Source organism: Chiloscyllium punctatum, chromosome 19 (genome assembly GCF_047496795.1).
Source record: "Chiloscyllium punctatum isolate Juve2018m chromosome 19, sChiPun1.3, whole genome shotgun sequence".
Lineage (NCBI taxonomy): Eukaryota > Metazoa > Chordata > Chondrichthyes > Orectolobiformes > Hemiscylliidae > Chiloscyllium > Chiloscyllium punctatum.
The window spans coordinates 6786221-6799513 of record NC_092757.1 but is presented as its reverse complement, the minus strand read 5'-3'; positions in this window follow the sequence as shown (position 1 = coordinate 6799513).

Here is a 13293-nt window from a genome sequence, read left to right as displayed (position 1 = left end):
GTGAGTTGGAGAGGGTCAGGGTGACAATGATGGAGTGAGTGTGAATGAGTCAGGGTGACTGTGCTAGAGTGAATGTGAGGAGGTCATGGTGATTGTGGTGGAGTTAGTGTGAGGGGGTCAGGGTGACGGTGATCGAGTGAGTGTGAGGGGATCATGGTGACAGTGATGGAGTGAGAGTGAGGGTGTCAGGATGACGGTGATGGAGTGAGTGTGAGGGGTTCAGGGTGATGGTGATGGAATGAGTGTGAGGGGGTCAGTGTGATATTGATGGAGTGAGTGTGAGGGGGCAGACTGATGGTGATAGAGTGAGTGTGAGGGTGTCATGGTGACAGTGATGGAGTGAGAGTGAGGGTGTCAGGATGACGGTGATGGAGTGAGTGTGAGGTGGTCAGGGAAACTGTGCTAGGTGAGTGTGAGGGGATCAGGGTGATTGTGATGGAGTGAGTGTGAGGGGTTAAGGGTGACAGTGATGGAATGAGTGCGAAGGGTTAAGGTTGACAGTGATGGAATGAGTGTGAGGGGCTCAGTGTGACAGTGATGGAGTGAGTGCAAGGGAATCTGGGTGACTGTGATAGCGTGAGTGTGAGGTGGTCAGTGTGACAGTGATGGACTGAGTGTGAGGGGTCGGGGAAGGGAATGGAGTGAGTGTGAGGGAATCAGTGTTACGGTGATGGAAAGGGCCTGAGTGGGTCAGTGTGACAGTGATGGAGTGAGTGTGAGGGGGTCATTGTGACGGTGATGGAGAGAGTGTGAGTGAGTCAGGCTGACGGTGATAGAGTGAGAGCGAGGGCGTCAGGGTGACAGTGATGGAGTGAGTGTGAGGGAGTCAGGGTGACAGTGATGGAGAGAGTGTTAGGGGGTCAGGGTGACGGTGATCGAGTGTGTGTGAGGTGGTCAGTGTGATGGTGATGGTTAGACTCTGAGGGGGTCAGGGTGACGGAGTTAGAGTTACTGTGAGGGGGTCAGTTTGATGGTGATGGAATGAGTGTGAGATGGTCAGGGTGACGGTTATAGTGTGAGGGTGAGGGTGTCAGTGTGACGGTGGTGGAGTGATTGTGAGAGGGTCAGTGTGATGGAAATGGAGTGAGTATGGGGGGTCAGTGTAACGGTGATGGCGTGGGTGTGAGTGGGTCAGGATGATGGTGATTGTGTGACTGTGAGGGGTTCAGCGGAAGGTGATGGTGTGAGTGTGAGGGAATCAGTATGACGTTAATGGAGTGTATGTGAGGGGGGCAGGGTGAGAATGATGGTGTGAGTGTGAGCGGGTCAGTGCGACGGTGATGATGTGAGTTTGTGGGGGTCAGTGTGACAGTGATGGAGTGAGTGTGAGAGGGTTAGTGTGACGGAGATGGAGTGAGTGTGACTGGGACAGTGTGATGGTGACGGAGTGAGTGTGTGCAGGAAAGGGTGACAATGATGGAGCGTGTGTGAGTGTGTCAGTATGACGGTGATGGAGTGAGTGTGAGAGTGTCAGTGTGACAGTAAGGATAGAGTGTGAGGGGTCAGTCTGACAGTGATGGAGTGACTGTGAGGGGCTCAGGGTTACGGTGATAGAGTGAGTGTGAGGGGATCAGTGTGATGGTGATGGAGTGAGTGTGAGGGAGTCAGGGTGACGGTGATAGAGTGAGTGTGAGGAGGTCAGTGTGATGGCGATGGTTAGAGTGTGAGGGGGTCAGGGTGACGGTGATAGAGTGACTGTGAGGGGGTCAGTGTGATGGTGATGGAATGAGTGTGAGGTGGTCAGTGTAATGGTGATAGAGTGAGGGTGTTGGGGTCAGTGTGATGGTGAAGTTTAGAGTGTGAGGGGGTCAGGGTGACAGTGACAGAGTCAGTGTGAGTGGGTCAGGGTGACAGTGATGGAGTGAGTGTGAGTGGGCCGGTGTGACAGTGATGGAGTGAGTGTGTTGGGATCATGGTGATGGTGATTAAGTGAGTGTGAGGGAGTCAGTTTAACTGTGATCAAGTGAATGTAAGGGTGTCAGTCTGACTGATGGAGTGAGAGTGAGGGATCAAGGTGACTGTAATGGAGTGAGTTTGAGGGTGTCTGTATGGCGGTGATGGAGTGAGTGTGAGGGGATTAAGGTGACAGTGATCGAGTGAGTGTGAGGGGGTCAGTTTGACCATGATGGAGTGACTGTGAGGGGGTTAGGGTGACGGTGATGGAGTGAGTTTGAGGGGGTCAATTTGACGGTGATTGAGTGAGTGTGACGGGGTCAGAGTGACGATGATGGAGTGAGTGTGAGGGGATGAGTGTGACCGCGTTGGAGTCAGTGTGAAGGGGTCAGGGTGACAGTGATGGACTGTGTCTGAGGGGGTCAGAGTGACCGTGATGAAGTGAGTGTCAGGGAGTCAGCCTGACGGTGATGGAGTGAGTGCGAAGTGGTCAGGATGACTGTGATGGAGTGAGTGTGAGAGGATCAGGGTGACAGTGATGGAATTAGTGCGAGGGGGTCATGGTGATTGTGGTGGAGTTAGTGTGAGGGGGTCAGGGTGACGGTGATAGAGTGATTGCGAGGGGGTCAGGGTGACTGTGATGGAGTTAGTGTGAGGTGGTCAGTGTGACAGTGATGGGGAGAGTGTGACGGGGTGCAGGATGATGGTGATGGTGTGAGTGTGAGGGGTTCAGCGGAAGGTGATGGTGTGAGTGTGAGGGAATCAGTATGACGTTAATGAAGTGTATGTGAGGGGGTAGGGTGACAATGATGGTGTGAATGTGAGCGAGTCAGTGTGACGGTGATGGTGTGAGTGTGTGGGGGTCAGTATGACAGTGATGGAGTGAGTGTGAGGGGGTCAGGGTGACGGTGATGGAGTAAGTGTGAGTGGGTCAGGGTGGCGGTGATGGAGTGAGTGTGAGAGGGTCAGGGTGACGGTGAAGGAGTGAGTGTGAGAGTGTCAGTGTGACAGTAAGGATAGAGTGTGAGGGTTCCTTGTGACGGTGATGAAGTGAGTGTGAGGGAGTCAGGTTGACTGTGATCGAGTAAATATAAGTGTGTCAGGCTGACTGATGGAGTGAGAGTTTATGGTCAGGGTGACAGTAATGGAGTGCATTTGAGGGTGTCAATATGGCGGTGATAGAGTGAATATGAAGGCATTAATGTGACAGTGATCGAGGGAGTGTGAGGTGGTGAGGGTGGCAGAGATCGAGTGAGTGTGAGGTGGTCAGTGTGACAGTGATGGAGTGTGTGTGATGGTGTCAGGGTGACAGTGATGGAGTGAGTGTGAGGTGATCAGTGTGACGATGATGGAGTGAATGTCAGGGGTTCCAGGAGACTGTGATGGAATCAGTGTGAGGGGATGAGTGTGCCGGTGATAGAGTGAGTGCGAGGGGGTCAGTTTGATGGTGAGAGAGTGAGTGTGAGTGAGACAGGGTGACTGCAATGGAGTGAGTGTGAGATGGTCCAGGTGACTGTGAAAGAGTGAGTGTGAGATGGTCAGGGTGACAGTGTTGGAGTGAGTGTGAGGGTGTCAGGGTGACGGTGATGGAGTGAGTGTGAGAGTGTCAGGGTGACAGTGATGGAGTGAGTGTGAGGGGGCCAGGGTGACTGTGCTAGAGTGAGTGTGAGGGGTTCGTGGTGTTGTGAGGAGTGAGTGTGAGGGATTAAGGGTGACCGTGATTGTGTGAGGGTGAGGGGCTTAGTGTGATGTTGATGGAGTGAGTGTGAGTGTGTCAGGGTGACGGTGGTAGAGTGAGTGTGAGGGGGTCAGTGTGATGGTGATGGAGTGAGGGTGAGGGGGTCAGGCTGACAGTTATGGAGTGAGTGTTAGGGGGTCAGGGTGACAGTGATGGAGTGGGTGTGAGTGGGTTGGTATGACGGCAATGGTATGAGTGTGAGGGGTTCAGGGTGACAGTGCTGGAGTAAATGTGCGTGGGCCGGTATGACGGTGATGAAGTGAGTGTAAGGGTGTAAGGGTGACTTTGATAGAGTGAGTGTAAGGTGGTCTGCGTGGCGGTTTTAAAGTAAGGGTGAGCGTGTCAGGGTGAGAACGAGGCAGTGAGTGTGAGGGGATCAGAGTGATGGTGATGGAGTAACTGTGAGGAGATCAGTGTGACCGTGATGGAGTGAGATTGAGGTGGTCAGGGTGACAGTGATGCTGTGTGTGTGTGACGGGGTCAGGGTGACATGGTGGAGGGAGTGTGTGGGGGTCAGGGTGACAGTGTTGGAGTGTGTCTGAGGGGGTCAGGGTGACAGTGATGGAGTGAGTGTGAGGAAATAGGTGTGACGGTGATGGAGTGAGTATGAGGCGTTCAGGGTGACGGTGACAGAGTGAGTGTGAGCGGGTCAGGGTGACAGTGATGGAGTGTGTGTGAGTAGGGTGGTGTGAAAGTGACGGAGTGAGTGTGTGTGGGTCATTGTGACAGTGATGAAGTGAGTGTGAGGGAGTCAGGGTGACTGTGATCGAGTGAGTGTAAGGGGGTCAAGCTGAATGATGGAGTGAGTGTGAGGGATCAGGGTGACTGTAATGGAGTTCGTTTGAGGATGTCAGTGTGGCAGTGATGGAGTGAGTGTGAGGGAGTTAGATTGACAGTGATCGAGTGCCTTTGAGGGTGTTAGGGTGACAGCGATCGAGTGAGTGTGAGGTTAAGTATTACAGTGAAGGAGTGTGTGTTTGAGGGAGTCAGGGTGACAGTGATGGAGTGAGGGTAAGGGGGTTACAGTGACGGTGATGGAGTGAGTGTGAATGGTCAGGGTGACATTGACGGAGTGTGTGTGAGGGTTTCAGTGTGACGGTGATGGAGTGAGTGTGAGGGGGTCAGGGTGATGCTGGTGGAGTGAGTGTGAGGGAGTCAGGGTGACAGTGATGGAGTGAGTGTGTGAGGGTGAGTGTGCCGGTAATGGAGTGAGTGTGATGGGGTCATGGTGACAATGATGGAGTGAGTGTGAGGGGGTCAGGGTCGCATTGAAAGAGTGAGTGTGAGGGTTGAAGTGTAATGGTAGTGGAGTGTGTGTGAGGGGGTCAGGGTTATGGTGATGGAGTGAGTGTGAGAGGGCTAGGGTGACAGTGATGGAGTGAGTGTGAGGGAATCAGTGTGACGATGATGGAGTCAGTGTGGGGTGTTCAGGAAGACTTTGATGGAGTGAGTGTGAGGGGGTGAGTGTGCCAGTGATGGAATGGGTGTGAGGAGTCAGGGTAACGGTGATCGTGTGAGTTTGTATGGGTCATGGTGACGGTGATGGAGTGTGTGTGAGGGGATCAGGTTGATGGTGATGGAGTGAGTGTGAGGGGGCAGGGTGACGGTGATGGATTGAGTGTGAGGGGGTCAGTGTGACAGTGATGGAGTGAGTGTAAGGGATTCAGGCTGACAGATGGAGTGAGTGTGAGTGTTCATGGTGACTGTAATGGAGTGCATTTGAGTGTTTCAGGGAGGCGGTGATGGAATGAGTGTGAGTGGATCAGGGTGATGGTTATGGAGTGAGTGTGAGAGGGTCAGCGTGACAGTGATGGAGTGAGTGTGAGAGGGTGAGTGTGCCGATGATGGAGTGACTGTGAGGGGGTCAAAGTTATGGTGATGGAGTGAGTGTGAGAGGGTGAGTGTACCGGTGATGGAGTGAGTGTGAGGGTGTCAGTGTGACGGTGATGAAATGAGTGCGAGGGGGTCAGGGTGACGATAATGGAGTGAGTATGAGGGTGTCAGGGTGACAGAGATGGAGTGAGTGTGAGGGGATCGGTGTGACGGTGATGGAGTGAGTGTGAGGGGGTTAGGTTGACAGCGATGGAGTGAGTGTGAAGGGGTCAGGTGACGGTGATGGAGTGAGTGTGAGGGGGTGAGTGTGCCTATGCTGGAGAGAGTGTGTGGGAGTCAGGGAAATGGTGAAGCAGTGAGTGTGAGGGGTTCAGCGTGACAGTGAAAGAGTGAGTGTTAGGAGATGAGTGTGACTGTGATAGAGTGAGTGTGAGGGGGTCAGTGTGACATTGATGGAGTGAGTGTGTGGGGGTCAGGGTGACGGTGATGGAGTGAGTGTGTGGGGGTCAGGGCGACGGTGATGGAGTGAGTGTGATGGGATCAGTGTGACAGTGATGGAGTGAGTGTGAGGGGGTCAGGATGATGGTGATGGAGTGAGTGTGTGAGGGTCAGGGGAAGGTGATGAAGTGAGTGTGAGGCAATCAGTGTGACGGTGGTGGAGTGAGTGTTAGGGGTCAGGGTGACAGTGATGGAGTGTGTGTGAGGGGGTCAGAGTGACGGTGATGAAGTGAGTATGAGGGGGTCAGAGTGACGGTGTTGGAGTGAGTGAGAGGGGTCATGGTGACGGTGGTGAAGTAAGTGTGAGGCGGTCAGGTCGAGGTGATGGAGTGAGTGTGAGTTGGTCAGGGTGACATTGATGGAGTGAGTGTGAGGGTATAAGTGTGACGATGATGGAGTGAGTGTGAGTGGGTCAGAGTGACGACGATGCTATGAGTGTGTGGGGGTCATGGTGACGGTGATAGAGTGAGTGTGAGGGGGTCAGTGTAATGGTGATGGAGTGAGTGTGAGGGGGTCAGTGTGACGGTGATGGAGTGAGTGTGAGGGGATGAGTGTGACATTGATGGAGTGAGTGTGAGGCGGTTCCAGGGTTTAAATGTTTTAGTAGGGTCAGAGATGGAGGTAAAAGAGGGGGGGGGGGTGGCATTGCTTGTCAAGGATAGTATTACAGCAGTAGAAGGGTGATGGAGGAAGACTTGCAATCTGAGGTAGTTTGGGCGGAGGTTAGAAATAGGAAAGGTGAGGTCACCATGTTAGGAGTTTTCTACAGGCCTCCTAATAGTCCGAGAGAAGTAGAGGAAAGTATTGCGAGGATGATTCAGGAGAAGAGTGAAAGTAGCAGGGTGGTTGTTATGGGGGACTTTAACTTCCCAGATATTGACTGGAAAAGCTATAGCTCGAGTTCGTTCGATGGGTCGGTGTTTGTCTAATGTTTGCAGGAGGGTTTCCTGACACAATATGTAGACAGGCCAACAAGAGGTGAGGCTATACTGGATTTGGTTCCAGGTAATGAACCAGGCCAGGTGTTAGACTTGGACGGAGATGAGCACTTCGGGGGCAGTGACCACAACTCGGTGACTTTTACTCTAGTGATGGAGAGGGATAAGTGTGCACTTCACGGCAACAGTTATAGCTGGGGGCAGGGAAATTATGATGCGGTGAGGCATGACTTAGGATGCGTGGATTGGAAAAATAGGCTTCAAGGGACGAACACAAATGATATGTGGAGATTGTTCAAGGAACAGCTTATGGGTGTCCTTGATAAGTATGTACCAGTCAGGCAGGGAGTAAAGGGTCTTGTGATGGAGCCGTGGTTTAATAAGTAATTGGAATCCCTTGTAAAAGGGAAGAGGGCGGCCTATGTAAATATGAGGCGTGAAGGTTCAGTTGGTGCGATTGAGAGTTATAAGGTAGCCAGGAACGATCTAAAGAGAGAGCTAAGAGCAGAGAGAAGGGGATATGAAAAGTCCTTAGTTGGTCGGATTAGGGAAAACCCAAAGTCTTTCTATAGGTATGTCAGGAATAAAAGGATGACGAGGGTAGGTATCTGTGCAGTCAAGGATAGTAGTGGGAAGTTGTGCGTGGAGGCGGAGGAGATTGGAGAGACACTAAATCAATACTTTCGGTCAGTATTCACTCAGGAACAAGACACTGTTGCTGATGTGAATATTGAGTCACAAGTGATTAGAACGGATGACCTTGAGGTACGTAGGGAAGACGTCTGGGGAATACTGGAAAGGATGAAAATAGATAAGTCCCCTGGGCCTGATGGCATTTATCCTAGGATCCTCTGGGAAGCTAGGGAGGAGATAGCGGAGCCATTGCCTTGATTTCTATGTCGTCGTTGTCGATGGGAAAGTGCCAGAAGACTGGAGGATAGCGAATGTGGTCCCTTTGTTCAAGAAGGGGAGCAGGGATAGCCCGAGTAACTATAGGCCAGTGAGTCTCACTTCTGTTGTGGGCAAAGTCTTAGAGAGAATTGTAAGGGATAAGATTTATGAACATCTGGATAGGAATAATGTGATCAAGGATAGTCAGCATGGTTTTGTGAAGGGCAGGTCGTGCCTCACAAACCTTATTGAATTCTTTGAGAAGGTGACCAAGGAAGTGGACGAGGGTAAAGCAGTAGATGTGGTGTATATGGATTTTAGCAAGGCGTTCGATAAGGTACCCCATGGCAGGCTAATGCAAAAACTACGGAGGTATGGCTTTGAGGGTGCATTAGAGGTTTGGATTAGGAATTGGCAGGCTGGAAGGAGACAGAGGGTAGTAGTTGATGAAGGGCTTTTGCCCGAAACGTCGATTTCGAAGCTATTTGGATGCTGCCTGAACTGCTGTGCTCTTCCAGCACCACTAATCCAGTAGGTGATGGTATAGGTTCATCTTGGAGCGCAGTTACTAGCGGTGTTCCACAAGGATCTGTTTTGGGACCATTGCTGTTTGTCATTTTTATAAATGACCTGGAGGAGGGGCTTGAAGTCTGGCTGAGCAAGTTTGCGGATGATACGAAAGTCGGTGGAGTTGTGGACAGCGAAGAAGAATGTGGCAGGTTACAGCGCGATATAGATAAGTTGCAGAGCTGGGCAGTAAGGTGGCAAATGGAATTCAATGTCGCTAAGTGTGAAGTCATTCACTTTGGTAGGATTAACAAGAAGATGGATTACCAGGCTAATGGTAGACTACTTGGTAGTGTGGATGAGCAGAGGGATCTTGGTGTCCATGTACACAGATCTTTGAAAGTTGCCACCCAGGTAAATAGTGCTGTGAAGAAGGCATATGGTGTACTGGGCTTTATTGGTAGAGGAATTGAGTTCCGGAGTCCTGAGGTCATGTTGCAGTTGTTTCAGACTCTGGTGCGGCCTCATCTGGAGTATTGTGTGCAGTTTTGTTCGCCATACTGCAGGAAGGATGTGGAGGCATTGGAACGAGTGCAGAGGAGGTTTACCAGGATGTTGCCTGGCATGGTAGGAAGATCGTATGAGGAAAGGCTGAGGCACTTGGGACTTTTCTCATTGGAGAAAAGAAGGTTTTGGGGAGATTTGATAGAGGTGTACAAGATGATTAGGGAATTAGATAGGGTTGACAGTGAGAACCTTTTTCCGCTAATGAAGTCAGCTGTTACTCGGGGACACAGCTTTAAATTAAGGGGTGGTAGGTATAGGACAGATGTTAGGGGTAGATTTTTTATTCATCAGGTGGTGAGTTCATGGAATGCCCTGCCTGTAGCAGTGGTGGACCCTCCCTCTTTATGGTCATTTAAGCGGGCATTGGACAAGCATATGGAGGTTATGGGGCTAGTGTAGGTTAGGTAGGCTTCGGTCGGTGCAACATCGAGGGCCGAAGGGCCTGTACTGCGCTGTTTTTTTCTATGTTCTATGTTCTGTGGGTCAGGGTGATGGTGATGGAGTGAGTGTGTGGGAATCAGTGTGACGGTGATGGAGTGAGTGTTGGGGGGGCAGGGTGTCAATGATGGAGTGAGTGTAAGAGGTTCAGTAAGATGGTGATGGAGTGAGTGTGAGAGTGTCAGGGAAATGGTGATGGAGTGAGTGTGTGAGAGTCTGGGTGACGGCGATGGAGTGAGTGTGAGGGGTTAAGGGTGACGGCGATGGAGTGTGTGTGAGTGGTTAAGTGTGATGGTGATGGAGTGAGTGTGAGGGGGTCAGCATTACGGTGATGGAGTGAGTGTGAGTGGGTCAGGGGATGCTGATGGAGTGAGTGTGAGAGGATCAGTGTGACCGTGATGGAGTGAGAGTGAGGGGGTCAGGGTGACAGTGATGGAGCAAGTATGAGACAGTGAGTGTGCCGGTGATGGAGTGAGTGTGAGGATGTCAGGATGACGGTGATTGAGTGAGTGCGTGGGGTTCAGGCTGATAGTGATGGAATGAGTGTAAGGGGTCAGGGTGAGAGGGATGGAGTGAGTGTGTGGGTGTCATGGTGACGGTGATTCAGTGAGTGTGGGGGAGTCAGGGCGACTATATAGTGTGAGTTGGTGTGAGCATGAGTGGTTAGGTGTGACAGGGATGGAGTGAGTGTGAGGGGTGAAGTGTGCCGGTGAAGGAGTGTGTGTGAGGGTGTCAGGTTGACAATGATTGAGTGAGTGTGAGGGGGTCAGAATGACAGTGATGGAGTGAGTGTGAGGGTATCAGGGGACGGTGATGGAGTCAGTGTGAGGGGGCCAGGGTGACGATGATGGAGAGTGTGAGGGCGTCAGGGTGACGGTGATTGAGTGAGTATGAGGTTGTCAGGGTGAGAGTGATGGAGTGAGTGTGTGGGTGTCATGGTGACGGTGATGCAGTGAGTGTGGGAGAGTCAGGGTGACTATATAGAGTGAGTGTGCCGGGTCAGGGTGTCACGGTGATTGAGTGAGTGTGAGGGGTCAGTGTGACTTTAATGGAGTCAGTGGGAGGGGGTAAGGCTGACAGTGATGCATGAGTGTGAGGGGTCAGGGTGAGAGTGATCGAGTGAGTATGAGGGGGTCAGTGTGACGGTGATGGAGAGTCACCGTCAGGTTAGCTGTTAGGTTGACAGTGATGGAGTGAGTGTGAGGGGATCAGTGTGACGGTGATGGACTGAGTGTGAGGAGTCAGGGTGACAGTAATCGAGTGAGTATGAGGGTGTCAGGGTGAGAATGATGGAGTGAGGGTGAGGGGATCAGTGTGACGATGATGGCGTGTGCGTGAGGGGGCAGGTTGACAGTGATGGAGTGAGTGTGAGGGGGTCAGGGTGAAGGTGATGGAGAGAGTGTGAGGGGATCAGGATGACATCGATTAAGTGAGTGTGCGGGGTTAAGTGTGGCATGGATGGAGTGAGTCTGAGAGGTTAATGGTGACGGCGATGGAGTGAGTGTGAGGGGGTCAGGGTGACCGTGATGGAGTGAGTGTGAGGGTGTGAGGGTGTGATGCTGACAGTGATGGAGTGAGTGTGAGGGTGTCAGGGTAACAGTGATGGAGTGAGTGTGCGGGGGTCAGGGTGATGATGACGGAGTGATTGTGAGGGGGTTATGGTGACAGTGATCGAGTCAGTGTGAGGGGGATTGTGTGACAGAGATGGAGTGAGTGTGAAAGGGTCAGTGTGACGGTGATCAAATGAGGGAGAGGGTGTCAGGGTGAGAGTGATGGAGTGAGTGTGTGGGTGTCAGGGTGACAGTGATGGTGTGAGTGTGAGCTGGCCGGGGGACATTGATGGAGTGAGTGTGAGGGATTAAGTGTTATGGTGATGGAGTGAGTGTGATGCGTTCAGGGTGATGGTGATGGTGTGAGTTTGAGGACTTCAGGGTGACAGTGATGGAGTGAGTGTGTGGGGGTCATGGTGATGGTGATGAATTGAGTGTGAGGCGTTCAGGGTGACTGTGATAGAGGAGTGTGATGGGGTCAGGGTGACGGTGATGGAGTGAGTGTGAGGGGGTCAGGCTGACAGTGATGGAGTGAGTGTGAGGGACAGGGTGACAGTGATTGAAAGAATGTGAGGGGGTTAGGATGACAGAACTCAAGTGAGTATGTGAGGGTCAGTGTGACGGTGATGGAGTGAGTTTGAGGGTGTCAGGTTGAGAGTGATGGAGTGAGTGTGTGGGTGTCATGGTGACGGTGATGCAGTGAGTATGGGAGACTCAGTGTGACTGTATAGAGTGAGATGCCACGTCAGGGTGTCACGGTAATTGAGTGAGTGTGAGGGGTCAGTGTGACTGTGATGGAATGAGTGTGAGGGGGTCAGGCTGACAGTGATGCATGAGTGTGAGGGGTCAGGGTGATAGTGATCGAGTGAGTATGAGGGGGTCAGTGTGATGGTGACGGAGAGTGTGTGAGCATGTTCGGTTGACAGTGATGAAGTGAGTGTGAGGGGACAGGGTGACGGTGATTGAGTGAGTGTGAGGGGGTTAGGGTGACAGAGCTCGAACGAGTATGAGAGGGTCAGTGTGACGGTGATGGAGTGAGTGTGTGGGGGTCAGGGTGACATTGATGGAGTGAGTGTGCGGGGTTAGGTGTGACTGGGATGGAGTGAGTGTGAGGGGTTAAGGGTGACGGTGATGGAGAGAGTGTGAGGGAACAGGGTGACAGTGATAGAGTGAGTGTGAGAGGGTCAGGGTGATGGTGATGGAATGATTGTGAGGGGGTTAGGGTGACAGTGATTGAGTGAGTGTGAGAGGGTCAGTGTGACGGTGATGGAGTGAGGGTGAGGGTGTCAGGGTGACGGTGATCGAGTGAGAATGAGTGTGTCAGGGTGAGAGTGATGAAGTGAGTGTGTGGGTGTAATGGTGTTGGTGATGCATTGAGTGTGGGGGAGTCAGGGTGACTGTATAGAGTGCGTGTGACAGGTCAGGGTGTCACTGTGATTGAGTGAGTGTGAGGTGTCAGTGTGACTGTGATGGAGTGAGTGTGAGGGGGTCCGGCTGACAGTGATGCATGAGTGTGAGGGGTCAGGGTGACAGTGATCGAGTGAGTATGAGGGGGTTAGGATGACAGAGATCGAGTGAGTGCGAAAGGGTCAGTGTTACGGTGATGGAGAGTGTGTGAGCGTGTTCGGTTGACAGTGATGGAGTGAGTGTCAGGGGGTCAGGGTGAAGGTGATGGAGTGAGTGTGAGGGGCTCAGGTTGACATTGATTAAGTGAGTGTGCAGGGTTTAGTGTGACATGGATGCAGTGAATGTGAGGGGTTAAGGGTGAAGGCGATGGAGTGAGTGTGAGTGTCTCAGTGTAACAGTGATGGAATGAGCGTGAGGGTGTCAGGGTGACAGTAAGGGAGTGAGTGTGAGGGGGTCAGGGTAACAGTGATTAGGGAGTGTGAGGGGATCAGTTTGCCGGTGGTGGAGTGAGTGTGCGGGGGACAGTGTGACGGTGATGAAGTGAGTGTGAGAGGGTCAGAGTGACAGTGATGGAGTGAGTGTGAGGGGGTTAGGGTGACAGAGCTCGAACGAGTATGAGAGGGTCAGTGTGACGGTGATGGAGTGAGTGTGTGGGGGTCAGGGTGATATTGATGGAGTGATTGTGCGGGGTTAGGTGTGACTGGGATGGAGTGAGTGTGAGGAAACAGGGTGACAGTGATAGAGTGAGTGTGAGAGGGTCAGGGTGATGGTGATGGAGTGATTGTGAGGGGGTTAGGATGACAGTGATTGAGTGAGTGTGAGAGGGTCAGTGTGACGGTGATGGAGTGATGGTGAGGGGGTCAGGGTGATGGTGATCGAGTGAGAATGAAGGTGTCACGGTGAGAAAGATGGAGTGAGTTTGTGGGTGTCATGGTAACAGTGATGCATTGAGTGTGGGGGAGTCAGGGTGACTGTATAGAGTGAGTGTGCCAGGTCAGGGTGTCACAGTGATTGAGTGAGTGTGAGGTGTCAG